This window comes from Arachis hypogaea, chromosome 8 (assembly GCF_003086295.3).
Source record: "Arachis hypogaea cultivar Tifrunner chromosome 8, arahy.Tifrunner.gnm2.J5K5, whole genome shotgun sequence".
Taxonomy (NCBI): Eukaryota; Viridiplantae; Streptophyta; class Magnoliopsida; order Fabales; family Fabaceae; genus Arachis; species Arachis hypogaea.
Genome location: NC_092043.1, coordinates 4,721,183 through 4,735,196, shown reverse-complemented (window position 1 = coordinate 4,735,196; position 14,014 = coordinate 4,721,183).

Sequence of the window (14,014 nt, the reverse complement as noted above, 5' to 3'; positions counted from 1 at the left end):
TAAATAAGAAAAAGAAAGCAAGAAAGAAGAAGAATGGGAGCTCTATGTTTAAGGACAGAGGACTCCTTAGTGAGGTGTGAAGAAGAAAGAAGAATGGAGATAGAGAGAAGAGAAGAGAAGAAGAATTCAAAAAACAGGGAAGAAAAATTCAAAAATTAGAACTAAAAAGAGAAAATATTTTTATTTTTATTTTAAATTCAAAGATAAAAACTAATTAACTAAAAAAGATTTGAAAATTAAATAATAAATTTTGAAATAGAAGAGAGAGAAATAAAGAAGATATTTTGAAATAGAAGAGAGAAAATAATTAATTAGGAAGTTTTGAGAAAGAAGAAAAGGAAAACAAGTTACTAATTAAGAAAGATTTGAAAACAAGATAAGATAGAAGATTAGAAAAGATTTGTATTTAAAAGTAGAATAGATAAGATAGAAGTTGAAAAGATTTGATTTTAAAATTTGAAATTAGGAAAGATAAGATAAGAATTGGAAAAGATTTGAAAAAGATTTAAAAGATATAAGATTTGAAATTTGATTTTGAAATTTTAAATTTTAAATTTTAAATATTGAATTTGAATTTTAAAATTTGAAATTGAATTAAGATAAGATAAGATTTTTTAATTTTAAAGAAAGATAAAAAAGATGAGATAGTAATTTAAAAAAGATTTGATTTTGAAAATATTTGAATTTAAATTTTAAAACTAAGATAAGATAAGATAATGATTTTGAAATTAAAATTTGAAATCTTTTTGTGATATTTTTGAAAATTAAGATAAAAAGATAGAAAAGATACTTTTTTTTAATTAATGAAGAAAGAGAAAAACAACGAAATGACACAAAACTTAAAATTTTTAGATCTAAAGACACTAAGTTTTCGAAGATTTTAAAGAAAAACACTAAAAGACACTAAACTTCAAATTTTAAAGATCAAAACAAAAAGAAATACAAGAACAACTTGAAGACTAAGAAGAACACCAAGAACAAATTCGAAGAATTTAAAGCAAATAAAGAACACACAATGGACACCAAACTTAAGATTTGACACTAGACTCAAACAAAAGATACTATTTTTGAAAAATTTTGGAAAAAGACACCAAGAAGTTCGAAACTTTTACCAAGAACAAGAACAAAGATTCAAACAAAATGATAAAGATTAAAAAGAAAACAAAGACTTTTGATTTTTATATTTTTTCAAAAAAGAGAAACAAAGGACTCAAACAAAATTAAAAAGTACCTAATCTAAGAAACAAAATAATCCGTTAGTTTGTTCAAACTCAAACAATCCCCGGCAACGGCGCCAAAAACTTTGTGCACGGATTCCCACACTCTGTACAACTGAACTGGCAAGTGCACTGGGTCGTCCAAGTAATACCTGAGGTGAGTCAGGGTCGATCCCACGAGGATTGTCGGCTTGGATTAAATAGTGGTTATCTTGTAAATCTTAGTCAAGCAGATAGAAAAGTTATTTAATTGTTTAAGTGCATAAAAGTAAAATAAAGATAACGTTACTCAGTAATTGTGAATTCGAATGATAAGATGATGGTCAAGGTTTCAGAGATGCTTTGTTCTTTTGGATCAATCATTTCTTACTGTCTACTCCAACTGTGAATGATTTCTTCTATAGCAGGCTATATGTGATCAATGCTGGTTTGAGCGGCCACCAATCTTCCTCTAGGCTGAACACCAGGTTTAGTGTGCATCCAGTCTAAATGAGGGTGAATCTCCTACAGTTCATTCCCTTAGTATTCCTACTCATAATGCCACAGATAAGTTTGAATATTCCGGATCAGAGAATGTTGCGCCTTGATTCTAGCCTTTACCACAAAGACTATAATCTCCCCATACCTCGACTAAACTGATTTCTCGAGAAGTCCCCAACAAAGTCGTGGATTAGCTATCTAACAGACATATCCTTAAGCTAGTTGTTCATTGATATCTGATGAAAGATGCTCGTCGAACCCATGTAGAATAGAGATAACTTTTGACGGTTCAACTCATTCATAAGGTTGAAGAACGAAGATACATCCTAGGAGAGAATTAAACACGAATTGAAACAGAACAGTAGTACTTTTATTAATCCATAAAACTCAGCAGTGCTCCTAACCTTAACCTAGGAGGTTTAGTGACTCATGCTAATAGAGAAAATACAAAATGAAACGTAAAAGTGGGCAAGAGTCTCCGTGTCTAAGTGTCTCTAACAATGGTGAACTCTTGTGTATATATATATATATATATATACTAATCTAATAACTAAGGATTACAGAAATATGATAGGCTTAGGCTTGTAGTGCGAAAATCCACTTTCGAGGCCCACTTGGTGAGTGTTTGGGCTGAGCTTTAGTGTCTCCCACGTGCTAGGATGCTCCTTGGGTTGAACGCCTGGTTGGGGCACCTTTGTGGGCGTTGGATGCCAACTACTCCCTTTTGGGCATCTAATGCTAGGAAGGGGTTAGATGGCTGGCTTTGAACGCCAGTTTTGGGCCTTAAATTCTGAAACAAAGTATGAACTATTATATATTTATAGAAAGTCTTGAATGTTAGCTTTTCATAGCCATTAAGAACGCGCCATTTGGACTTGTGTAACTCCAGAAAAGCTCCTTCAAGTGCACAGAGGTCAGATCCTGACAGCATCTGCAATGCTTTCTCTGTCTCTGAATCAGACTTTTGCTCCAGCTCCTCAATTTCAGCAAGAAATTACCTAAAATTGCATAAAAACATACAAACTCAAATTAGAATCCAAAAATGTGAATTTTACACTAAAACCTATGAAAATATAACAAAACTTAAACAAAACATGCTAAAAACTATATGAAAATAAAGCCAAAAAGTGTATAAAATATCCGCTCATCAGTCTTGCTCAAGAAACCCCCATTGAAAGGAGGCAATTCTATCATGGATACCATCCGCATATCTTTCTGGAATATCGAGCTTTCGCTCCCAATGTATGGATCTTTTCTCAATTTTCTCATATTAGAGGTCAGCTCTTTGGTTGGAAAAGGTGTTCAGCGTGTCGCTCCGACGATCGGAGGGGCATGGAAGAATGCCTCTAGGACCTGTTGAGGGTGTAGCCGGCTCCTTGCCTTTGCGGCCCATCCTGAAAAGGAACATAAGAATAGAATTCAAGATCACAAGATAAGTGACACAAGAAGATAATTGAGGAAGCAACAACAATATAAACAAATAATAAACACTTAATTGAGGAAGATTGTTGACGAACGGATTTCCTATCGGTAAAGAAATATAAAAATATGACCGCGTTGTAAGTATAGCTTCTAAACCAACAGAAAATCCTTTCGTACAAATGTTTGGTTGTCACAAGTAACAAACCCCTAAATAAATTGATAACCGAAGTATTCAAACCTCGGGTTGTCTTCTCAAGGAATTGCAGGGAGGTGTTCTTATTATTGGTTATGCAAAGGTATATTTTGGGGTTTTAATGTATAAAATAAAAAGCAAGAATAGTAAGTGGCAAGAAAGTAAATTAATAATAATAAAATCTCTTGGCAAGGTATGAGAACTGAAAATCCTATCCTAGTTATCCTTATCACTGGTGATGAGAATTATTTATTGCTCCCACTTAGTTAACCCTTACTAATTAAAGGAAAGTCAAGTGGACTAATCAGTTTGATTCCTCAATTCCTAGTCAACTCCTATGGAAAGACTAGCATTAAAGGGATTCAAACCAATCAGCAAATTCCAATTATCAATCACAAAGGAGTTTGTTAACTCGAGTGTCACCAATTACTCAACCAAATCCAAAAAGGGAAAAATCTAAATTATTTATATAAATAAAAGAAAGCAATCATAAGTCTAAAATACCTCAAATTATATTAATTAAGAAAATCCTAACATGAAAAGTTCATAAACAAGTAAAAGATAAAGTAAATAAAAAGAACATTGAACCTGTGATGAAGAAGTAGAAATCCTAATCCTAAAACTAAGAGAATCCTAAATCCTAATCCTAAGAGAGAGGAGAGAACCTCTCTCTCTAAAAACTACATCTAAATCCTAAAACTATGTATGAATGTTTGTTGTATGAAGTATATGGATGTATTCCCCCATTTTATAGTCTCTAATCTGCATTTTCTGGGACGAGAACTGGGTCAAAAATAGTCCAGAATTCGCTGGTTATGAAATCAAACACGCTGATTTTCGTCACTGCGACACGTCCGCGTGAAGCACGCAGTCGCGTCGCCTAGCTGTATGGCCACTATAGCAAATTATAGATCAAATTAAATCCCCAGACGTTAGCTTTCGAACGCAACTGGAACCGCATCATTTGGACCTCTGTAGCTAAAGTTATGACCGTTTGAGTGCAAAGAGATCAGGCTGACAGCTTTGGCAATGCCTTTAATTTCTTGTATTCCTTCCACTTTTGCATGCTTCCTTTCCATCCTCTGAGCCATTCCTGCCCTGTAATCTCTAAAATCACTTAACACACATATCAAGGCATCAAATGGTAATAAGAGAGGATTAAACATAGCAAAATTAAAGCCCAAAGAAGCATGTTTTCAATCATAGCACAAAATCAGGAAGGAAAACGTAAACTCATGCAATTAGTATGAATAAGTGTATAAAAGATTGATAAAATCCACTCAATTAAGCACAAGATAAACCATAAAATAGTGGTTTATCAATTGTACAAGAGTGTGGTTTAACAAAAGATAATTTGTGCTTTCTAAATGTGCGCACGATTAGAACACACACATTAGCCAGTTGAAAGGGAACCACACAATTTGAAATTTAAAGCTCAAGTTTCTCAATTAAGCGGCTTAAGTTGCGATTCATAAAATAAGACAGAATTGAAGCACAAGCAAGCTTAAGCAAACACAATGCGAAAAATGGTTGAATTCTTTGAGAAAATAGGTATTGATGTTGTGTAAATAAAATCTTAATGTGATGTAAGGTTACACAACAAACATTAACAAATTCAATCAAAAGGGAAAGACCATTTATTCATCCAATTAATGAAAGAATCACATAAACAAAGTACTTGAATTGGAGCAAGATATGTTTGATTAAAACATTAAAGAATAAACACTTTATTATGTGATTATAATGATTTAAGAATCATGATGAAAAAAGAGTCAATTCAATCCATTTGAGATCAATGCATTTACTAATAATTCACCCATTATGCAACAAAGCATGAACATTCAACTATATGGGTGTTTGTAAGTTTAAGTTTAACAATCAAAGAAATACATTGCTAAATTCAAGTCCAAACATCATAAAAAATCATCTTTAACATTGCACAATTCATAAAATTTGCCTAATAAGAAAGAGGTTCAAGACAGATGATGGCCATGCCATACGAATCAAACATAGAGTTCACTCAGACAATTCATCAAATAGTTAGTGTGCACAGTGCAAATTCAACAATTTCAAGCCCAAAGTCAAGCAACAACAACACAGAAATCAAAATTTAACACTTGCAATTTATCAACAACTAATTTAAATCATCTAAACCTAACTTTTTGTACCAAAATTAAATGCAAAAACTAAAACTAATTAAACAGATAAACAAAACAAAGAGAACTAAAACCTGGAGATTGAAGAAATGAAGAACGGAAGGAAAGAGAGTGTTTGATGATTGGATTTTTGATGGTATAGAATTTCACAAATGAATTCTCGTTGCAAGTATAGTTTCTAAACCAATCAATAATCCTTTCATACAAAAAGTTGTTTGTCACTAGTACAAACCCCTAAAATTTATAAACCGAAGTATTGAACCTCGGGTCGTTCTCCCTAGGAATTACAATAAAGTGTCTTGTTATTGGTTGTGAGTTATTTTGGGGTTTTTGAGATTTTAGTCAAGAAATATAAATGGCAAAGGAAATAAACTAATAACTAACAAAGCTCTTGGCAAGATATGAGTACTAGAAGTCCTATCCTAGTTATCCTCCTCAATTGTGATAACAAATTGTCCATTACTCCCACTTAGTTAACCTCTAACCATAGAGGAAAGTCAAGTGGATGAATCAATTTGATTTCTCAAGTCCTAATCTACTCCTAAAGGAAAGACTAGCTTTAGAGGCATTCAAATCAATTAGCAACTTCTAATTATCAATCAACAAAGGAATTAGATAACTCAAGAGTCACTAATTACTCTACATAGGCCAAGAAGAACAAAACCTACACTAAAATCTAACCAAGCATTTCATCAAACACTTGGAAGGCACAAAAGAAAAGCATAGTAAATTGACAACAAGAATGAAATCTAACAACAGTTATTAAAAGGAATTAATATCAACAATTAAAAGAAACACATTTATTATGAATTACCTTAAATTGAATGTAAAGAAAATAGAAGGGATAAGAGTATATCTACAACAAATTATAAGAACAACATAAAGGAAATTACAACAAAAGAATAGAGGAAGATGAATGTAACAACAAGGAATTGAAAGGTAGAAGTAGAAGAAAGAATGAATGAAAACCTAGATCTAAGAACTAAACCTAATCCTAATTCTAGAGAGAAGTGAGAGCTTCTCTCTCTAAAAACTAACTCTAACTACTAAATTAAGCTAAACTAAACTAATGATGACAAGTATGTAAAAGTATGTTGATTCCCTTTCAATCCTTGGCTTAAATAGCATCATAAATGAGTTGGATTGGGCCCACAAGGTTTTAGAATTCGCTGGCCACGTATTGCTTTAAGTGGATCATATGGCAGCAACGATGCATGTGTATACAATGCGCGTTCGCGTCACCATACGTGTAGCAACTATGGCAAATCTTATATCATTTCGAAGCCCCAGATGTTAGCTTTCCAATCCAACTAGAACCACATCATTTGGACCTCTGTAGGTCAAGTTATGGCTGATTAAGTGTGAAGAGGTCGGCTTGACAGATTTTGTGATTCCTTCATTTCTTCATGAGTTCTCTATTTTTACATGCTTTTTCTTTATTCCCTTTATCCAATCTTTGCCTCCTAAATCTGAAATCACTTAAAAAACATATCAAGGAATCTAATGGAATCAAAGGTAAATTAAATTTATCTATTTTAAGACCTAAAAAGCATGTTTTCACTCTTAAGCACAATTAAAGGAGAAGTTATAAAACCATGCTATTTCATTAGATAAATGTGGGTAAAAGGTGATAAAATCCCCTAAATTTAACACAAGATAAACCCTACAAATGGGGTTTATCAGTGTGCTAGTGGCACTGGTGGTTGCCACTGCAGAGTTGACGGCGGCTGAGCTTCGCCGAAGAGAGAGCAGCGGCCTAGCACAGGTGGGCAGCGCGGCTTGCTAGGCAGGGAAAAAAGAGAAGAATGAAGGAAGAAGAGGGAATAAAGAAGAAAAAGAAAAGAGAGATGTAGGTGGCGTAGCGGTGTCACCGGATAGATGGTGGAAGGGGGTGTTCACCAACGAAAAGGAAAAGTGGGTTGGGGGTTAGTGGCGCGATAGGGTTTTCTCCTTTCGAATTAACACCCAAATTGACAAGTGTGCATGAGCACATGGGTCCGTGCGTACACACAAATGCGTGAAAACGTAGGGTGTGCGGGTGTACCATCATGTGCGGACGCACCTGGCAGGGAGGCTGCAAGCTGTGTACGCACAGTTGGGTGCGCATGGTCAATGATGAGATTTTCTATTAAAGAAAAAATGGGTCATGTGTACGTTCGCACAGAGGTAAAAAATTCCTGGTATGCGGATGCACAAGTGTATGCAGACACACCCGACAGGGAGGTTGCAAACGAGTGTGTGTACGCATGGATGACAGAAATTGGGATAGGTGTGGGTACGAACAGGTGTGTGCGTACGCACAAAACTCTGTTTCTTCAAAAAAAATTTAAATCTCTAAGGCACCAAACATGATCTCCAATAAAGGTTTTCAACCTCAAAACATGCAGCACTTCACAAATACATGATCCATACTAAAATTCAATCCAACTAAGACTAAAATGAAACTAAATCTAAGCTAGCTAAAAGAAGCAAAATCCAATAAATGAAGATTATAAACAAAGAAAGGGTTAAAAAGATGTTACCATGGTGGGGTGTCTCCCACGTAGCACTTTGGTTTAACATCTTTAAGTTGGACATTTGGGTGAAGCCTTTGTCAAGGCAGCTTATGCTTCCACTCCTCCTTGAATTGCCACCTGTGTTTGCTCTTCATTTGTCCACCTGGATCCAAAGTTAAGCACATGTGATGCTAGGGCATCTTGGCCAGTTTCACTGACCTTTTCTTTACTGTTTTAGGGTAGTTTCATGTATTTTCTTAGTAAATAAGCAAGTTTTGGATGAAAATACACTTACACCTTGATTCAAGCAATTATTGTGAACTTTACATGATTTCGTGAGGATTAGGCAGGAATTGAATGATATAATTGATGATACATAATCTCATGACTTGGAGCAGAACTTTGATGCACTTTAATTGCTTGATTTCAGGACAAAGGAAGCAAGAAGGAGCCACCTTAGCAGCCACGTTAATCTAATTAACGTGACCACTAACGTGGAATGGGGACAAGCTTCTAGCGTTAATGGAAAAAGTGATCACCAATAACGCCCTCGAAACCATCATAGCCCACGTTAGTTGCCACGTTAACTACATTAACGTGGTAGCTAACGTAGAGGAGGAAGAAGAGCTCAAACGTTAGTGGTAAAAGTGATTGCCACTAACGTTCCACAAAGGCACAATGAAGTCACGTTAAGAGTCACGTTAATCCAATTAACGTGAACTCTAACGTGGGATGAAGAACCAATCACCAACGTTAGTGACACTCACCTTTGTCACTAACGTTGGACCAACCCAAGAGTGCCCACGTTAGTGGACCACTAACGTGAGGAATAACGTGGAGCTAAGCATGATAAGCCAACGTTAGTGACACTCACCATTGTCACTAACGTTGGAGATGGCAATCACTACAACGTTAGTGGCCACGTTAATCTAATTAACGTGAACTCTAACGTGGGAAGGAGAGGCGTTTGGAGCGTTAGTGACAAAGGTAAGTGTCACTAACGCTCTCGAAGTTTAGGCATGCCCACGTTAAGAGTCACGTTAGTTATACTAACGTGAACTCTAACATAGGCAAAGGGGGGAAAAGGCAACGTTATTGGAAAAGGTGAGTTCCAATAACGTTTGTGAAGGACCAAGAGGCAACGTTAGTGGTCACGTTAGTGCCACTAATGTTGAAGTTAACGTTGATCATTTTGGGTTGGAACATTAATGGAAAAGGTGATTGTCACTAACGTTCCCAAACCCACATCTTCACTTAACGTTAACGCCACTAACGTCTTAACTAACGCCCATGCCTAACTCACACTTTTTTGCAAACAAGGCTGAGCCCACTGAAGATTGTAACTGCTTCAACTCAAGATCTAAGGCCCATATCCAAGACTTGAAGAACTCACTAGAAGATCAAGAAGAGTAGTATATATAGGAGTAGTTTTGAACTATAGAAAAAGCTTGGCACTTTTGGAGAACTACACTCTGTATATTTACTTTCTACATTTTCTAGTTTTGTTAAGCATGTACTCTTCCCTAACATTTTCCATTTCCAGAGCTATGAACAACTAAACCCCTCTCATTAGGTTAGGGAGCTCTGTTGTAATTTGATGGATCAATTATAGTTTTCATTCTTCTTCCTCTTTTTTTTCTCTTGATTTACTAGAAAGATTTCAATCTTAATTCAATTGGTTAGTTGTCTTGGAAAAGAAACTCTCCATAATTGGATCTCCTCTGAGCCTTGGAAAAGGGATGAGGAGATCATGCTAGAAATGCTTTCTCATGTTGGACCAAATTGGGGTTTGGACGGATATAATGGCATGTAATCCTCCCAACACTTTGATTTGGAAATACATGTGGTTTAATCAGTGACCATACTTCATCTCTTTCCATGAGCAATTAAATCAAGGAATTGGGCAATTGTTCAAGCTTAGAGAGATTGGATTGTCAAGGAATTGGGATCCAATCACTTAAGATTACCAAGGAGATCAATGAATGCATTGATTGAGGAAGAGATGAAAATGAACTTGATCCGGAGAATGCAACATCTCCTAAGCCCAATGAATCCCCCATCTCTGATCTTACCCACTCTCTTTACTTTCTGCCATTTATTTCCATGTTTATTTTCCCAAATCCCCATTTAAGATTCTGCACTTTATTTTCTGCAATTTACTTTCTCGCCATTTAATTTTCTGCAAATCTCGACTAAATTTCTGTTTAGCTCAACTAGCACATTCTTCCAATTAAAGTTGCTTGACTAATCAATCCCTGTGGGATTCGACCTCACTCTATTGTGAGTTTTTACTTGATGACAATTCGGTATACTTGTCGAAGGAAAATTTGTTGAGGGACAACTTTTCGTGCATCAACATATAGCTCCCAAGAAGTTCCAAACAAGTAGTTGAGACCGAAGATTGTTGATTGTGGAAGTATATGTCCGAATCCCATACTTTAATCGTCCATCCACTTTCTTACCGATCGTTATGCCTCAATTTGGATGAACTAATTCTAACATTCCCATTAAAGCACCCAACTAAATCTCGGAGTCCTCTCAATTGAGCCTTGCACCACACTTGAATTCCAAATGTTGATTTGGCTTCTTTGATAAATTTTGATCCCTTTCGTAACCAACCTCTAATTCTCCACCATTTAACAACCTAAAACGGTCCTTAAGTTGATGATCTGTTTCCAAAATAGCATATTAATGTGGGCAAATGAAGTTCATTGGTGAAATTATCACCCACTCAAATTGCTCTTGGGATAGAATTACCTTCCTAGATTCTTGCATGAAGACTCCACTTCTTGGTTGTCAACTTTTTCTTCATCAACCTCTTCAAGTTCTTCCCCATCACTCAAGTCATAACAGGGAGGTTGTGTGAAGTCTATATCAACCTCTATACCAAATCCAATGGGAAAGGTTCATCCAGATCATTGAGGGGATTGACTAATGTGGACAGAAAATTACTAATGATGGAATTCACTTCTTGATCAACCTTCCTCAATTCTCCCTTTACCTCTTTCGGCTCACTCATCTCACCTTCCTCCTCTTGTTGCCATTCAAAACTTAGCTCCTCTTCTTCCACTTGAGACTCTGTATTTTCCTCCTCATTATGCTCTTTAGTTGACCTTCCACATTCCTCAAGGGTAGTGCTTTGATTGTTTGAGCATATTAGAACTAAGTGGTCCATTGCTTCGACTATGGTAGCCATGAATTGCCTTTGCTTCTTTCTGAATTATTCTTGCTCTTAGAGAAAAGCTTGAAGGTCTTGTTGTTCTTGGAAAAAGGTTTGGAGAACTTCACATTTAGATGAGAAGAAAGGTTCATTGGTTGGGAGCAAGGTTGTATAATCGGAAGGTGGTTTATGTTAGTGAGTATATTGAGGTGGTATGTAAGGAGGTGATAGTTCATATGGTTGGTGGCAAGGTGCATAAGCATTCGGATTCTATAGAGGTGGGTGGCATGGTGCTTGAAGGTTTGGTAGTTGAGGGTTATGTAAGGGGTATGGTTCATTTTTTTGGTTTGGTATGCACATCGACGAGGGTTTGGCTCATTGTAACATGGGGGAGGTGGCTGCCATCAGTGTTGCTCATATGCATATGGTTCCTCTCTCAATTGGTTCTCCCATCCCATAATGCAATCCAAAGTTGCAGTTGTCATGCCCTACAATATAATTACAACCAACTCTCACGCAAGGAGGGTGATAACTCATAGAGAAAGTAGAAAATAAGAACATAAAACATCAATAAACAAGAGAAACAAAATCCTAATTACTAACAAAAACAAGCAAGCAACCAAAAAAGTAAGCTATTACACTATTCATATATTCACAACAACCAAAATTATGGCACTCAATTGCACTAAGTTCTCAGGCAACGGTGCCAAAAACTTTATGCGAGCTGAAAGTCGATACAGGAATTTCTTAAGTATAAAAAATTTCACGTTGCGAGTATAGTCCCAACCGACAAGCCGACTAGCGATCATAGTTTAATTCAAATATTTTTCATAATCAAAATAAAATAACTGAGAGTTTGAAGTCTCAGGTCGTCTCCTACGGAACTAGTGATTACGAGTGCACAAGTTCGGTTGTGAAATCGGAGGTTTCAAATATAAGCAAAAATTAAAAGAATCAAAGAATAATAAAAATTGTAATTAATGAACTAATAAATGAATTAACAAACAATCAATGCAAGTAAAGAAAAAGAAGCAAGATTAAGCAAAGTGAATTATGATTCAAGACATAAGTGGAACCTTGCTTGGGTTGAGAGAAGGAATCCTTTCCGTGTCAACATAACTATGGCAATTTTAATGGATTAGTCTCACCTAGTTAACCCTTGACATCGAAGAGTAAGTCAAGTGAGCATAATTGTTCTTAATCCACAAATCCTAGCTAACTTACTAATTGTCTTAGTAAAAAGCTACCGTTAGTGGAAACAAGAACAACTAACAATCCAACAATCACCACTAAATGTTAGACATTATGACTCTAGTATCCTACATACTTATTACCCCAAGCCAAGGAGTGGAAATTTACTCCATATTCAAAATGAACATTTCCACAAACATACACTTGGTGGGAATAATCACAAAACATAGCAAAATTACAAAAATACTTAAAACTATGAACAATCAATGAACAAAATCAACAATGGCAACTCAAACAAACATGCAATAACCAACAATCATCAAATTCATCAACTAGAAATCAAAATTGCAAATATATATATATATATATATATATATATATATATATATATATATATATATATATATATATATATATATATATATATATATTAACAAAGTGACTTAAACTATAAGAAAGTGTAGCACAAGTATTGTGATTAAAGAAAAAATCAAGAAATACTTACAATGGAAGTAATCTAGAATCCAAGATCAAAATGAAAATTGTAAGCTTGCAATATAAACCCTAACTAAATCCTAAGAAAGTTGAGAGAAAATTCTAAGGAAAACTAAACCAAAACTTCGTAAAAACTATCTAAAAATGCCTAAGTGTGTTTTTGTATGTTCTTCCCTTCATGGCCCTTCCATATGAGTTTCATGCCATGCAGAATTGGGCCTCCCATTCTCCAGAATCGCAAGCCACGTGACATTTTAATGAAGTCAAGCGCTAGGACTTGTCTGTACGGACAGATGTGTAGCACAAGTATATTAACAAAGTGACTTAAACTATAAGAAAGTGTAGCACAAGTATTGTGATTAAAGAAAAAATCAAGAAATACTTACAATGGAAGTAATCTAGAATCCAAGATCAAAATGAAAATTGTAAGCTTGCAATATAAACCCTAACTAAACTCTAAGAAAGTTGAGAGAAAATTCTAAGGAAAACTAAACCAAAACTTCGCAAAAACTATCTAAAAATGCCTAAGTGTGTTTTTGTATGTTCTCCCCTTCATGGCCCTTCCATATGAGTTTCACGCCATGCAAAATTGGGCCTCCCATCCTCCAGAATCGCGAGCCATGTGACATTTTAATGAAGTCACGCGCTGGGACTTGTGTGTACGGACAGATGTATGCGTACACACACTTGTTGATTCTCATCTCGTGTGTATGCACGGGATGTTGTGTGTATGAACACTCTGAAATGCTCTTCTCCTTTATTTCCCCATGTTTTTTCCCATTTGCATGCTTCTTTTCCACTCCTATCAAACCACTCTTATCTATTGCACCTGAAATCATTCACCAAAAATATCACGGCATCAAATGAAATGAAAGTGAAATAAAATTGATTAAATTAGGCATAAAAAAGTATGTTTTCACATATAGACACAATTTAGAGAGAAAACACAAAAGTATGCTATTTAAGTGAATAAAATGTGGGTTTATGTGATGAAATCTATTCAATTCAATCCAAAATTTACCATCAAATATGGATTCATCACGTAGCATATCGTGCGTGAGGCACATGAAGAAAAGGTAGCCCCTGTAGGTGAGGTTGGTGGCTATGCGAGGTGCAAAGAGGGGGGACATGAGGCACAGGGGAGGCTGCGTGAGGCACAGGGAAGCTTGCAGCTGAGATGGGGATGCGTTCAACACAGATTTGGC